Raw genomic sequence first — 16,609 nt, 5'->3', positions numbered from 1 at the left:
CCCTCCCCACCAGCCCTCCACCCTCCCCTGCCTGCACAGGGCTGTCTGGAGGAGGCTCCTGCCCCCCCCCCCCCCCCCCCCCCGGGCAGGGTGGGGAATTCATCCCCCCACAGGGGCAAATTCCTATTTCCCTGTGTGTATTTCAGCTCCATGCCTGGTCCCTGTCCTCCACCTCTGGCACCAATATCCCATCACATCTCACCAGCCTGCACCAAACAAAGCAAACCTGCCTTGAATCCTGACTTCCTCTCATAGCCCAGGAAGGGACCTGCAGCAATCTGTCCCCTGAAACCCCACAGAGCCACAGAAACCTTGTGTCTCTCCCCTCTTTTCCACACAGACAGGCAGTTTTGCAAGCAGAAGGGCTGATCAGGATGATCTTGCCAATTTGCCTCATCACCCACGAGATTTTCCTAATTTTGCTGAGGTTTGGAACTACCCCAAGAAACTTGATAGACTTTTTTTATTTGGCTGTGAGTTTATTTGGCTGGCTCAGACTCTCTACTCCCCCACCACTTCGACAAAAGCCAGAGGTGTCTGGATGTTTGCACAGGAGACACCTGAAAGTTGGATACAGCAACAATTCATGATCTCAGATATAAATCACACCTGTGTGCTCTGCTACCTGACAGTGGCAGCTCTATCCATCAGCAGATCAATTATGCTAATCATGTTCATAAACACTCTCCTGGGTGTATAATTAGCTCTAGGTGTGAATGTGACTTGTCTAATATGCTGAGGGGCAGGATCACTCATCCAGCATGAGCTCGAGAAGAGTTCTTAACCCTGATTTTTAACCTGATAATTCCACCCAATAAAATTTGTTCACCCATTCACCTTTATTGTTCTGCATCTGTTACAAGTTTTGAGAAATTTGACATCTGCCCTTCCTATTTGGGCGTTTCCCCATCCCCAGGTGCTGCCATATCAAGCAGAACCCACTCAAACACCCAGAAATTATTGGAAAGCTGCTGTTGGAAAACAGAGAAGCTAAAAAATCCTTCAGCTCCCTGTGGGCCAGGCCCGAGCTCCTGCTTTCATCACCAGCTTCCCCTGTGAGCACAAACCACGTCTGGCACCCTTGGCCCTGGCTGTGCCCACAGCTGTGAGGAGGGGACGTGATTTTGTCACTTGGGTGATTCACACGAGGTGAGTCCCCTCGCAGCAGGGAGCTCTCCTTGCTGACAGGGCACTGGGGACTCAGCAGCCCTGCCTGGGCTGGGAGCAGGGCTGCCCACGGTCCCCACAGCTCCCTGGGCTGTCGCCAGCACCAGGAGAACAAGGTTGCTGTCCCGTCTCCTGTTAGTCTTAAGGGCTCAGGGCAGTGGAAATGGGAATGTGATCAGCCCAAGCAGGACTAGGGAACCCACCAGGGTCATCTCCTGAAGGCCTGGAGATGTGGCAGACCCTTCAGGCCAAAAACTTGTCCATGCTTGGAATCCATCCCAGCAGTTGTACCTAATAAAAAGACATCCTCTTTTTGTATTATACTTCTTTGGGGGGTTGGAAATTACCTTAAAAACCATCTCATCTCACCCCTGCCATGGGCAGGGACACATTCCACTACACCAGGTCGCTCAGACCTGGCCTTGGACACTTCCAGGGAGGGGGGCACTATTATTTTAAGATGATTCCACGATTTTCTGCAAACCCGGCTCCTCCAGACAAGCCCTAGAGCTCAGCCAGGGAAGGGCTTTGAGCAGCTTTATCAGCACACCTCGATCCTGTGACACCGCGGGGCACGGCTGTCAGCGCTGCTCCCCGCTCGGCGATAAGGCTGTCACAGATCCCTCCGAGCTGCACACACCCAGGGATGCCTTTATCACCCATTTCCTACCGATAAGGAGCTGGAACACAGATAAACCCGGCCTGCACTGGAGCCCCAGTGCGTCACCCGGCACTGTGTGTGTGGCTGCCCTGTTTGAGCAGTGACTGCAGCTCATAAATAACTCTCACTTTTACAGCACCCAGGGAAGTGTCACCAGTCCCCGAAGACACACGTTGTTCCAGTCATGACCCCTCAGAGCCAAGCCTGAGGGAAAAGAATGTTCCAAAGGATGGCTTTGCTCTCAGTGTGTGCAAAGTGCCTTGTGATTGATGCAGGGCAGGCAGGTGCTAGTACAGAGCTGAGCATGGGAAATCCTGAGCTGGAAGGGACTCCAAAGATCATCAAATCCAGCCCCTGTCCCTGATGTCCCCAGGACGGGGATGTCCCTCCTGGCTCCAGGGCACTGCTGACTCAGCTCCAGCTGGCCAATCACCAGCATCCCCAGATCCTTTTCCAAGCTGCTGCTCCGTGTTTTCCTTCAGCCCTTTCCCCTGGCTCCATCTCCATTGTTAAAGTGGGAATTCCCACTACAAATCACGAGCTGCACAAACTAGTCTGGTTTGCTTTTCCACCCTGCAAATAACCCTCATTTCCCAGACTGCCAAGTGGAAGCAGCTGTTTGAGCAGTAAGGGGCTTATCTGGAAACGTAAAGCCCTTGAATGAGCTGTTCAGAGCGGGGAGCTCAGATCCGGTAACCCGGGCTATTTTTAAGTCTTTTGTTTTATTCAACACAGCTGAATTTCCACACTAGCCCAGTGCTGGATGTGGGATATAAATAGAAATTAATCCAGGCCTGGTCACAGTTATCTTCCTGCAGCCCTCGCTCCTGGCAGCCGGACAGCGGAGGAAGGACCTGGACGTCACCGGGAATGTGAGCAGCCTTGGCCCTGCTCACACAACAGCTGAGATGAGATCACCTCTTTGTAAGGAAAAAATGTCTTACCCAGGACAAAAAGAGGCCTGGGAACTCATCCCACACACAGCTTGGCACCCACTATGGGAAGAGAAGGATGGTGCTTACAGCAAAGTGTGCTCTGTTGCTGCTCCAAGCTTCTTTGGCTCCCAGCATCCCAGTGAGAGGGAATGGGCACTTCTGGGTGCTAAAATGGGGTGAATTCCCTGGCCTGGGATACACAGGGAAAAGAATGGTGGGAGGAAATAAAATCCAAAAGGTAGTGCCAAGCATAGGGAAGAAAATATATAATATTTAATACATTCCATTAAATATATAACATGTAATCCTATACACAAATAATCCTAGAATCCTGTTCCAAGGAGTGTTGTGGAGCTAAATCATAAACTCACAGGTTTAGGTTGGAAGGGACTTTAAATCTCATCCCATCCCACCCATGCCATGAGCAGGGACACCTTCCACTGTCCCGTCCAGCCTGGCCTTGGGCACTGCCAGGGATCCAGGGGCAGCCACAGCTGCTCTGGGCACCCTGTGCCAGGGCCTGCCCACCCTGCCAGGGAACAATTCCTAATTCCCAATATCCCATCCATCCCTGCCCTGTGTCAGTGGGAGCCATTCCCTGTGCCCTGTCCCTCCATGCCTTGTCCCCAGTCCCTCTCCAGCTCTCCTGGAGCCCCTTCAGGCCCTGCAAGGGGCTCTGAGCTCTCCTTGCAGCCTTCTCCTCTTCAGGTGAGCATCTCCAGCTCTCCCAGCCCTTCCTCACAATATCTTTCATATTAGATAGATAGATAGATAGATAGATAGATAGATAGATAGATAGATAAGGCCAATGGCTACAAGAGCGTCACCAAATTCCAGCATTTTCCCAAAGGCCTGGCTATTCCCACAACAGGGGCTGCTCAGAGGATTTGTCTCCCTTTTCCCAACCAAAATAAACAAAGGCGCTGCCAGCTGGCAACCAAGGAAGGATCTGCACAGGGATCCAGCCAGCAGCATCCTCCAAAGCAGCTGCACATCTGGGAAACCTCCACACCTCACAGCCCTCCTTGCCAGCTGCCAGCACATCTGGACCAGCCCTCCACAGCACCAGCCCTTCCCCAGAGTTCCCCTGCCCCAAAAAGGGGCTTTAGGGTGGGTTTGGATCCAACAGCAGGTCCTGGCTCACCCCCTCTTGCTCTGCCAGGTTTCAGAGGTCAGGACCATGGAAGTGGCTCTGATCCCTGCAGGACTGTCCAGAGCTGGATTGGTTTTACTCCTTCTGGACAAATTATTTGAGCTTCCCAAGGAGCAGCCTCTCCCTGATCCTTCTTTGAACTGGCATCTCCCAGCCCAGCACAATCAGCTTAGGGAAGGGGCTGCACAGAGAATTCTGGTTAAAAATAGTTAGCAAGAAATCAGTAATAGTTAATAATAAATCATAATAAAGCTAATAGTTAAAAATAGCTTAAAAGGGGGGATCTTTGCCTTAAATGCTTTGTGAGGGGATACAGAGCCCTAAAACAGGGGAAGGGCTTTGAGAAGGGCTGGCTCCCAATCCAGGGGAAGTCTGGGATAAAGCCTAGCTCATCCCAACCTCTGCAGCCCCAGGACTGAGTTCCCCAGCAGCAGATTTTGCCACAGTAATTTGTAATACAGATTTTCCATCCTCTCCAGGAGCTGCTGCTGCAGTGCCAATGGATGTGGCACCACAGAGCTGCTGGGATGGATTAGGGACAGAGCTTTTGCCACCAGAAATATGAATGAATACTAATTTATAAATCCCCCTCTATCTCACAGCCTATCAGAGGAAATTAATTCCAAACCATTCTCCAGGAAAATAACAGCTCTGGCAAATTTCATCAGGACAACAAATTTCATCTCCCTCATATTTTGTCATTTTTTTACCCTATTTTACCCTATAAAAATATTTAACAATAAATCAGTAGTAGTTAATAATAAATCAGTAGTAGTTAATAAAAAATCATAATAAAGCTAATAGTTAAAAATAGCTTAAAAAGGGGGATCTTGCTCTGCCAGGTTTCAGGGGTCTGGGCCATGGAAGTGGCTCTGATCCCTGCAGGAGGCAACAAACAGCACAAGGGGCAGTCCCTGAAATGGGAGGAAAATGCCTGGGCTGAGCAGGAGGTGGAAAAATGAGGAATGAGGAGCACAGGAGAGCAGAGCCTGGAGCAGAGCTGGTGCTCCCTGATCCCCCCGGGGCACCCGAGCTGGTCCTGCTTCGGAAACATCCCAGACAATTGTCACATCTTCCCAGCTGGCCTGTCTGCCAGGGAAGAGTGAGGACTGACAGGGGGATGGACCCTCAGGAGGCTCCCTGGCTCCAGGGGGATGGCAGGATGGCCCCAGGGGCACTGTGCATCACCAGCTGCCCAGGGCACTGGGGGAGGCATCACCTGCCCCTTCCAGGGCTGACTCCTGCACAGCTCTTACCCCACATTCCCTGCTTCTGGAGACCCTTCCACCTCAGACTGTTCTGAATTCTGTCACCTCCCGCTGCCTGTGCTGAGGCTGATGAAATCAGTTTGCCTCGGAGGGGTGGCTCAGGCCTTTGGTGGGGGTTTTCCAAGCTCCATAACCCACACCACGAGTCCCACTGCCGATGTGTCGGGTGGTTCTCCAACCCCACGCTGAGATTTCAGCATCGCAGAAGTTTTGGCTGCCTGGGCTCTTTGCAAAGACATCAATTTCACCCTCTAATAGGCACAGCAAACTTGATTTCAGGCCCACTTACAATGCTGTAAATCCAAGCTAACCATATTAAACTCAGGGCAGCTGATGCTAGAGACTTAAAACCACCACGAGTAAAAGTCACCTCAGGTGTGTGCAGCCAACAGCCTGGCCCAAAGCCACCCTGGGCTGCTTTACAAAGCAGCCCAGAGAAATTTCTCTATAAATGTTCCATTAATATTAACAGCTAAATCCCTCGCCTGCTTTAAAACCCTCAGCCCCACCTAAGTTAGCAGCAAGAGTTCTGATTTAATTTGCTCCCAAGGCTGCCAGAGCACAGCAGCAGTGGCTGCACGCTGATGTAGCTCCCCTGGAGTTAATCACATTTATTTCTGTCTCTAACAGGGGTATAAACACTGCCCTGGCTGAGGAACAACCTCTTGTTCCATCCCTTTTCAAGGCACAGGAGAAAATCTGAATGGAAACCACCAAGTCCTACAACTTCTCCTTCAAATTTTCATCTAAATTTCACCTAGAGAAAAATTCCCCAGCAGTATGAAAACTAGTGGGTTATTTTCACCTTCAAGAAATTATTTTTGAGGCTTTCTAGAATTCTCCCACCATGAGGAAGAGCTTTAAGTCAAACACACCCTGAAGCTGATGCATCAGCCCTTGAGCTTGCCCAAAACATGGGGTACATCAGGAAATATTAATTGTTTAATAGTAAGACCTTTTTTCCTGAAATAAAGGTAGCAGCAGCCAAGCACAGCCCTGGTCCATCCTGCCCCTAATCAATCCTTTGGCACAGATTTCCCTGTGGCTCCAGACAAGCTGAGCTCAGCAAGGCGCAGCTCAAATCTTAAAATTTCCCTGATAAACCATGTCCCAAACCAATATCAAAGCAATGGTTTCACTAAGGTGAGAAAGAAGAATTAAAGACAATTTCATGTAATTAATAATTATTTAGTAACTATTACAATTTCATGTCATTAATAACTATTTAATAACTATTACAATTTCATGTCATTAATAACTATTTAAACAGAACAGCCTGAGCCAGAGGGAATTTGTTGCCAGCTGCCTCTCTGTCCCATGTCCCACTAAACCCAGCCTGGCCACTGGTTTGTACTGGTGTGATTGCACTGGTGCCCACACTGAGTGAAAAACACAAGTACAGCTTTTACAGACAAGGCAAATTTGGGCTTTTGAATTGTTTCAGATCATGTGAACAGTCAGTTTTAGTTTCTGTTCATTACATGAACAGACTGAAACCTGAAACCAGAAAGAAATCAGAGAGAAGCAGAAGAGTGGGCAGCTTGTAAGAGAAAAGAAAGGCTCAGCAGCAAAACCTCCCCATTCAGAAAAATAGAAAGTGTTAGGAAGAACCAGCAGAGTGGCAAGAGAAGACTTCCAGAAAATCAGAATGAGAAATACAACACCTAGAAATGAGGATATCAGGGTAAATGCCACCTGAGAGTGGCACAAGGATTTAGTGATAAATGTTAAGATGTAAATGAGATGTAAATAAAAGGGTTAAGAGAGATAAAAAAAAAAAAGGGTTTCTGCATTCATCTGAACTAAGAGAAGAAAAGGAAACATGGGAAAGCCACAGTATTGAACACCTTTCTTGTTTCAGTTTTCTGAAAGAAACCCCACACTTCACTCTCCCCATGTGCCCAAAAACGAGGCAGGAATCAACTAAAAATAAAGAACTGTCTGTCATACGGTTCTTTATTTATTTATCTATTTATTTTTAAAAGCATCAAATACACTGGTATTGAATACTTTGGTATTTAAAGGGTGAAAGGCTCTAAGGGCTACCAGGCACCCCAAAACCTCCTTGCAGACAGTGGAAGGCATCCAGAGGAAGGGCAGTGATGACCTGGTCACCCTGAGGGAAGTGGAACAGGGATGGTCAGGAACATCCAAAGAACACTCTGTGCATGAGCCCTCAGATGATGCAATGGCAGGGGACACCCAAATGACCTTACTCAATACTAAACTGACAACCATCTGGCTGTGGGGATAAGGAGGAAGGTGAAATATCCCAATTTGTCAGGGTTTTGGGCACTGTTTTCCATGTATACCTAGGTTTTTGGGTTTTCCATGAAAGGTTTGCCTGGGTTTTTATGGCCCAAAACCTCCTTGCAGTGGAAGGGGTCCAGAGGAAGGGCAGTGACAAGTTGGTCACCCTGAGGGAAGTGGAGCAGGGATGGTCAGGACCATCCAAAGAACATTGTGTACATGAGTCCTCAGATGGCGCAATGGCGGGGGACACCCAAATGACATTTCTCAAGGCTAAACTGTGCCACATAAAATCCCTTCTGACACCCATCTGGCTGTGGGGGTAAGAAGGAAAGTGAAATATCCCAATTTATCAGGGTTTTGAGTACTGTTTTCCATGTAGGCCTGGGGTTTTGGGTTTTCCATGTAAGGCCTGGTTTGCCTGGGTTTTTACATCCACCCTACATGGCACAGGCTGCTGAAGACACACACACAAGTCCTTGAAGCTCTGAGCTGTTTGCTCCCTCATTTCTGGGAGGAGAGGAGGTCCCTCCAGAGGTATAGTAGCAGTGGTCCTCTGAATGGGGAATACTGAGCATTGACTCCATGATTGCAGAAGGCTGATCAATTGCTGTATTGTTACTACACTACACTACACTTATACTATTAAGAAGAAAACCCATCACCCTTGCCAGACAGTCCAACACAGCTTTGACCTAATTGGTCAATCAATCAAAACACCATCACCAGAGTCCAATTAAGAAACCAGCCTTTGGTAAACAAATCTCCATAACACATTTCACATCTCCATTTCACATGTGCACAACAACAGGTGCAGCAAGAGGAGATAAGAATTGGTTCTCATTTTCTCTGAGCTTTCTCACAGCTTCCCACAGCTTCCCAAGAAAATCCTGGGAGAGAATTATGTCTCTCTCTGTTCAGAGGATATGTGATTACCACACAGAGGAGCTTCAGGGCAGTGGAAATTTTTTATCCAGTGTTCTTCAGGCAAATCATCCCAAAAGACCCTTCCAAGGGTGCCAGTAATGGCTTGAGGTGCCCTGCCAAGGATGGCAGCAGCAGGGAGGCTGGGCAGGGAGATGGCTCATACGCCATTGGAATGATTGGCTCCCACAACATTGGAATGATTGGCTCACATACATTCACACACCATTGCAATGATTGGCTCACACACCAATGGAATGATTGGTTCACACACGTTCACACACCAATGGAATGATTGGTTCACACACGTTCACACACACCAATGGAATGATTGGTTCACACACGTTCACACACACCAGTGGAATGACTGGTTCACACACGTTCACACACCAATGGAATGATTGGTTCACACTCCATTGCAATGATTGGCTCACACGCCATTGGAATGATTGGCAAGCAGCAGGGATGGAATACACCCTGAGGGAGCTCTTGCCTTGGCTCTGGTGCCTGGGCATGTGCCAAACGCAGCTGGCATCACTGCTAAAGCCTGCCCGTGCCCCACAGGGGACAAACCAATCTGCTGGCGCACACCAGGGCTCTGCCACGTCTGCCCCTCCTCCTGACACCTCGCTGGGCTGGGCATTTTCCATGTCGTGGCTGGCTGTTCTGAGCTGTGTTGGTGTCTCTTCCCTCTCAGCACAGACGTCACCTTGCAGGGCTGGGAAAGGGAAAGGATTTTGGGGATTTTTGCCATAAAAAGCTTGGAATCACCTTGATCTCTCCTTGATTTGCCAATGTTGGGATGGATTACTCAGAAATATCCTGTTTCCAAGGACTGGAGAGGAAGGGCCAGGCTGGGCTGGTGGCACAAAGAGGCCGCCAAGGTGACAAGAGCCACAACCAGCTGAGGAATGTTTGATTCAACAGAAATTCCCCACTGTCCATGCCAAGAACAAAGCATCTGGAGAAAAAGAGCACCAGCTTTGGGTCCCAAAACAGTCCTTTTCCATGTCTTGTCATCCACAGCCATGGATTGCCATTGCAAGGGTGTCCTGGGCACTGAGACCCCTCTGCCCCTCATGCCAGGCTGTGGTGGTTGTGAGGGTCCCAGGACCAGGGAATAGATGATTCTGACTCCATATTCTCAGAAGGCTGATTTATTATATTATGATATTATATTCCTCTGCAGGAAGACTTGTGGGGACACTGGGCTTTCTTCTGAATGGGATCACATCCCCAAATGCACTTTCCCTGCTTTATTCCCTCCTAAACGAGCTAGTGTTCCATGAAAGGTGTCACCACAGAGCTAAGCTGGAGTTCTGGGAGGAGGGCAGGTGTAGCAGTGCTGAGGATAAAATCCACCAAAAACTGGGAAAATTTGGGGCATTTCTCTTAAAGGGCTCCAACGGAGGTGGAGAGGGGTTTTGGACTGGGGTCTGGAGTGATGGGACAAGGGAAAATGGTTTTAAAATGACAGAGAGCAGGGCTAGGTTGGATTTTAGGAAGAAATTCCTCCCTGTGAGGGTGGGGAGGCCCTGGCACAGGGTGCCCAGAGCAGCTGTGGCTGCCCCTGGATCCCTGGCAGTGCCCAAGGCCAGGCTGGACAGGGCTTGGAGCAACCTGGATAGTGGAAGGTGTCCCTGCCATGGCAGGGGTGGCACTGGATGGGCTTTAAAGTTCCTTCCAACCCAAAACTGTTGTCTATTATTTAACTCCACAACTCTCCTTGGAACAGCTCTGGATTAATTCAGGCCTGTGCCAAACCCACAGGTCATGGAGAGGGTCTGAAATGGCATCAGGCTGGTTGGTGGCTGGAGATGAGGTCCCTCAGGACCTTCAGGTGACATTCTGTGCTCATGGGCAGTAGGAACTGGAATGGATGATAGACTGTTTGCAGCACATGGATTAATTTGACAACTCATTTTTCAGAGATTTTTGCACATCTGGAGAAGAATAAAGAGGTTGGGGAGTCTTTTTGTCAGTAAAATTCTGGTTTCACATCAGCAGGGAGGAAAAAAAAAATCCAGCCCTGGTTTTCCAAAATCCTGGAGCTCTGGGTGCTGCTCCACAGAAACCATGGGCTTGAGCACCCTGAAACAAACCACAAAGTGCTGAGCACTTCTGGCTGTGATTTGCTGCTTACAAGGGGACTGAGCTGTTCTGGAAACCCGGCCCAGATTATGGGTTTCAAACGCTAGAAAATCTCTAACTGAGCTCTTAATCCAGTTTATGGGTTCATCATAAATGGAGCTGAGCCATTCTTGGAAAGAAAACTTGGCAACAGGAATCTCTCTCCACTGTATCAGTAGAAACCACATACAAAGCTCAGGGCAACCACTCTAGATGGGGGAGTAATTAAAACGTCTCACAGTCTCTGTGGGCCAGGGAAGTGGGGACAGCAGGGCAGCTGCCAGGGCTGAGTGACAGAAACACCCACCTGGAGGCTGGGCTGTGCTCACACACCTGGAGGGCAGCTGGATTCCAGCCCTGCCCCGGTGCCACAGCCATTTCCACCACTGCAGGCTGTGCCCTGGGGCCAGCAGGGCACAGGAAATCATCTCCCTCTGCAGAGGCACGGGGAGAGGAGCTCAGTTCTCCTGCTTCAGAGCTTCACAGAGTCGTTCTACACATTTTGTATTTAATGGGAAAAAAAAGAAGCAGACCTGAACAGGGTTATTCCTTTTTACATTCTCTTCTAACAGCAGCCCTCTTTCAACAGCTCATTTACTGCCCGTGTGGGACTCCACAGTGAAATCTGCTCAGCCATGGATCTAAAAGACTTCCTTCACACTAATCCTCAACAATCCTTGCTGTTCTCTGGCAGCCAGGCTGGATTCTCTCTTGATTACCCACATCAATAAATCATACATTATCTATGCTTGAATTTGGTGAAGATTCTGGTTAATGATGCATGAGATAGAAGAGGACTCAGCTGATGAGTTGTGCTGCTCAGTAAAAACTGGTTGAAGTAGGAAAAACAGCCAAGATGGATTTTTGCCATTAAAAACCCACTTGTCTGGTCTCGTGCATGGATAGGAGCAGATGCACTGATTAAAGTCACGATGGATTTGTGGAGTCTTACACACCAGCAAGGGAAATTGGAAGTGGAAGAAGAATCTGGGATGTGTTTGCTGCCAATAGACACAAAAAGCACCTGCAGGAGTTCTGGAAAATGGAGAGGGAGATGATCTCCTCACCCAGGAGACCTCGGGCAGTGCCCAGAGGGGCAGCCTGTCCTCCCAGGCCTCTCACCACCCACCTTTTCTCTTTATCTTAGCACCATCTAGAGGGATGTGTCTGCACACCCGAGAGGAGAACACCCACACACGGGGTGTGGAGCCTGGAGAAGCCAATTCTCAGAGGAGCAGTGCACCCCTCCAGGCACCTTGACAAGGTTGAATCATCCCACTTGTCCTGCTGAGCTCATCTGGGACTGGAACAATGGGTCCTCCAGAGGGATTGGAGGTGGGAAGGTTCAGGGGGGTGGTCTGGAGGGTCTTGCTCAGGGTTTGGGGTTTTTTCTTGATATTTTTTTAACACCTACAGATCTTGCATCACCTACAGATCTTGCAGGTTTCAATAGAGGCCATATCTGGAGTGCTCTGTCCACTTGGGCTCCTCAGCAGGGACATGGAGCTCCTGGAATGGGACCAGCAGAGGCTGCAGAGAGGAGGAAGGGCCTGGAGCATCTCCATGCCCAGGAAAGGCTGAGGAAGCTGGGGCTGCTCAGCCTGGAGAGGAGCCCCGGCTGAGAGGGGCCTCAGCCCTGTCTGTCCCTGTCTGTCCCTGTTTGTCCTGTCTGTCCCTGTCTGTCTGTCCGTGTCTGTCCCTGTCTGTCTGTCCCTGTCTGTCCTGCGACAAGGGAAATTTAGGTTGGAAATTAGGAAGAAGTTTTTTATGAAAGAGTGATAAAGTTCTGGAATGGCCTGCCCGGGCAGGTGGTGGAGTCACCATCCCTGGATGTGTTTAAATCAAGACTGTGTTAAAAACGGGACCAGGCTGCCTGTGCTAAAGTGATTTCAGCATTTATAATAAAGAGAAAGGCCTAAAGCAAGGGGGCCTGCAGGCAGCGCTCCCATCAAGGATGCTGCAGCACCAGCGCTGGGGCTTCTCAGCAGTGATGTCCCCGATGTCCCAGGTGGAGCAGCACAGATTCAATGGGTCAGAAGCCCCTTTTTAACCTTTTTGTTGTTGTTGTTGTTCGTTTGGATAGGTTTCTTTTTGGATCCTTCATTTGCATGAAGGTTTAAGGCACCTGATTGGCCCATGACAGTTCTGTCCAGGCTGGCTCGTTTCGCTGGGGGTGGTGCACTACTCAGGTGTGTTATGGTACACTGAGTACCGTATTTCTTATAACTACCCTTTAACCCCTTTTACAATAGCTAAAATAACAGTACATGCTTAAAGATCTACCAACTATTTTACAACAGTTTCTAACCTATTTTTAGCAACTGGATGTGGCACTGGGTGCCGTGGTTCAGTTGAGGTGTTGGGGCTGGCTGGGACTCGATGATCTTGAAGGTCTCCTCCAGCCCGGTGATTCTGTGAATTCCCGGGCAGGGATCCCGGGGGCAGTGCCAGGCTGAGCCCTCCCCGGGCGTTCCGGGAGCAGCATCCCCGGGGGAGGGAGGCAGGCAGGCACGGAGGGGGGAAGGAGGAAGCCGAGCTGTTGAGTCAACACTGCAGAGCTGCCTGCGAGAGCAGAGAGAGGCACAGCCGGGCTGGCTGACAGATTTGCTGAGCCACGGGGAAATGGTTTGAGTAATAATCAACGGTAAGGAAACCTCTGGTTTGGGGAGAGAGCTTAGAGGGGAAATACTCTGCGTATTTCACGAGCTGGGCTGCTGGGGGGAGACAGGCTGGTGCTGGAGGGGTTTGGAACACAGCCAGGGCGGCAGGCACCGAAACAAGTCCCGTTTATCCCGGTAAATCCAGTCCCTCCCTCCCTGCGCTGGGGTCCCGCGAGCCCCGCTCTGCGCCGGCTGGGGAGGGTGCTCTGGGGGGCTGCTGGTTCCCTGTGCCACAAAGGTGTCCCCTGTCCCCCCAGCCTGCCGCTGTGGCCAGCAAGATGAGGAGCCTGTGCAGCCGGGAGCCCCGGGAGCCACCGCCCTGCCCGGCGCAGGCAGCGCCACAAAGCCAGCACCAGGGTAAGTGTGGGGACAGGGACATCCACGTGCCCCAAAGCCAGCACCAGGGTAAGTGTGGGGATTGGAGTAGAATCAAGAGGCTGGGGAGTATCTTTGTCAGTAAAATTCTGGTTTCACATCAGCACTGGGAGAACTGCCCTGGTTTTTCCAAAATCCTGGAGCTCTGGGTGCTGCTCCACAGAAATCATGAGCTTGAGCACCCTGAAACAAACCACAAAGTGCAAGGTCTTGGAAACCAAAGTCCAACCTGCCCAGATCAGTGTGTGCTTGGTGCAGAGATAGGAAGGGAAGCACATTGCCCTGGCCAGAGGGCGAAGCAGGAGCTTTCAGAATTCACCTGACTGGGATTAAGGAGCGCAGAGAAGCACAAACAGCAGCAGGGTCTGGCAAAGGATGCACAAAAGCTGCATTTCTTCAGTAGCTGTCTTTAGTCAGGACTAAGTCAGTACTCTGGAGGTGGAATGGGGTAAAGACCATGGAAAAAACAGGACAATCCTCTGCCTACATTTTTTCTGTTAGGGGGTGTCACCCCTACCCCCCATCATACAATGAGTATCATAGGGCTTGAAGGTCTGATTAGGAGACAGAAGGACAGTGGAAGAGGGGCTGAAACTGGATGATCTTTAAGGTCCCTTCCAACCCAAACCATCCTGCAATCCCAAAACTGTCCCTGCAGTGTTGAGAGAGCAGCACCAGAGGAGAGGGAAGGTTCCTTTCCTCACCCCTGCCCCACAGAAGCTCAGTGCCCACTCCAGGGACCCTCTCCAGCTCAGTTTGGGATCACAGCACAAGATTCACCTCCCACATCCCAAACCCAGCTCCTCCAACAGCCACAAAGCAACACCTGCAACCCCTCCAGGCATGGCCAGGTCACCTTTCATTTTCCCTCATCCAAACCTCGGAGCAGCTGCCCTGAGCCAGCACTGAGAGCTTTCTCCTTCCCGAGAGGGGCAGGGGGTGGGCTCTTTCTCCAGGCAGCACTGACAGAACCAGAGGACACAATCTCAAGCTCTCTGGGGACAGGGACATCCCCACACCTCATCCCAAATCTGCCGAGATGGGGGGGGCAGGGCTCACCTGGGCTCAGCCAGGGTGGGGGCACCTCCACACTGCCTGCCTGTGCTCCCAGGACCAAGCTGCAGAGGTTTCTGTTCTCCCCTGCTTTATTTCTCCTGGCTGGTTTTGGTGTTAAATGTCATTCCAACTCCTGGCAGAGGAGCAAATAGCAGCCTTTGGAAAAGGGGACAGACGTGCTGTGGGGTGGGATTAGGGGGACAAGAGGATGTCACCTCCTCCCACAGAGCTATGTGTCCTGGGACACTGTTTGTAACCCAGAACCCTGCCAAACACCAAAACACAGCACCATACACCGAGCTGGCAATGAGAGATCCCTGTCCTTGCCTCCCAATCTTCCCTCCCTGGCCCATTTAAAGCCTACATCTGAAGCACAGTGGCTTTGCAGATAAAAAGCACAGCCCCAGTTTGGCATGGTGGGTACAGCAGGAGCCATCCTGGCTCCTCTCCCTGCCCCAGCCAAGGCAAGGAAAATTCTCCAGCATCACCTGACTGCACTGCTCAGGTGCCAAAGCTCCTGTGAAAGTGAACTCAGCTTTGAGCAGCAGGCAGAGGAATCTCAGCATGGCAGGGATGTACCCCACCCATACTGGTTGCACAGGTTTGGCTGAGTCACTCCTGAGCAAACATTCCCAGAGCAGGAGCACGTTCCTGGGCAGCTGCCACAAGGTCAGGCCATGCCTGTCACCTCTGCCTCTGCCAGGAGCTTGGAGCTGTCCCTGGAGACTCCAGGGAGGGCACAGGGCTGAGCCATTCCCTTCCCACTGCCCCCATGAGCTGTGTGGGAGGGGAGGAAGGGGAATTGTGTGCACAGGGGGTCCTAAAACATGTCCAGAATTTCACCTGTCCCCTAAAGTAACAGCTGGCTCCTGATCAGGGGAGGGAGAGGGGATGTGTCCCTTCACTGATGCTTTGATTAAGGCTGTGTGGAGGAGAAGCAGAAGGAAGGAGCAGCTGCCATCCTGCAGTGGGAGCCAGGAATTTGCAGAGGCTCCAGGAAGATCAGGGAAGGTCAATGATACATCACTGGATGTATCAGGGAGAGGAATCAAACTCCTCTTTTGAGCAAAGCTGTTCAGCTCCTTTCTGCAGTTAATTGCTAGATGTTTAATTGCCATCAGGATAGCTGAGGTTTTCAGAGGACCTTACTGTCCCTTCCAGAACTTTTCCCCTTGGTTAATCCCAAATCCCTCTCTTTTCTCTGTCCTTGTCATTTGCAGATGTAAAACAAGAGCTACCAGCACCCCCTGAAGCACCAGCCTCACTCCTCAGCAACAGCAAACCCATCCAGAGCAGGTCCTGACGATAAAACCCTCGTGGTCCTCCCAGGAAGGCCACCAGATTTCTTCCCACTGATTTTTGCTGGAAATCCTGTATCCCAGGGATTAGAAAATATCAGCAAATCCCTGCTGGATCTGCTCTCAGCACAGAAGCACATTGATAGAAAATGTCCTGATCAGTGCCTCATGACCAGAATTTTCCAGTTGACAGGGAAAAAAAAGAAGATTCCCAATGTGTATCAGAAGATTGCCAATGTATCAGCAGATTCCCAATGTGTATCAAATGCTCCTGACATCCATGGGCCATGGAACAGCAGGGGAAGAGCAGGAGCCATTGCATCCTAGCAGGGAAATAGATTTTTATACTGTGAAACCAAATTATGCTCCCAGTGATATTGGTACAAATTCAGACAATTTCAAAATCAGTTCCTGGGATGGAATGAAGAGTTTTGGAGCTGGGTGTGTGGGAATCCCTTTCCCCATGCCCAGTGAGCCCCCAGGTGATGTGCAGCACCCCCAGAGCAGAGGCTGCAGGGATGTGCCCCCAACCCTGCCCTGTCACAGAGCAATGACAGCAGAGCCCCAAACCCCACCGGTGTGGGGGGATCCTGCCTGACCCCTCCTGTGACAGCTCGAGCAGAAGTAAAGGTGCATGAAATCAGCTGGTTGGGAATGTGGTGGTGTTTCTCCTCGAGTGAGTTTGGTGACACTGCAGTGCTTGGGTTCCTTCACTGGCAGCACGGCAGGGTA

General features: G+C 50.5%; 1 long non-coding RNA gene across 1 annotated transcript; it reads left to right on the top strand.

Moving 5' to 3' along the window:
* Positions 1 to 12,971: 12,971 nt before the first annotated feature.
* On the top strand, positions 12,972 to 16,520 carry LOC121357495. The gene is made up of 3 exons (XR_005955739.1): positions 12,972 to 13,132; positions 13,406 to 13,505; positions 15,800 to 16,520. It is a non-coding gene; the product is annotated as an uncharacterized LOC121357495 (long non-coding RNA).
* The last annotated feature ends 89 nt before the right edge of the window (positions 16,521 to 16,609 follow it).

This window comes from Pyrgilauda ruficollis, unplaced genomic scaffold (assembly GCF_017590135.1).
Source record: "Pyrgilauda ruficollis isolate IOZ18807 unplaced genomic scaffold, ASM1759013v1 scaffold34, whole genome shotgun sequence".
NCBI lineage: Eukaryota > Metazoa > Chordata > Aves > Passeriformes > Passeridae > Pyrgilauda > Pyrgilauda ruficollis.
This window is presented reverse-complemented; position numbering and strand designations above follow the sequence as displayed.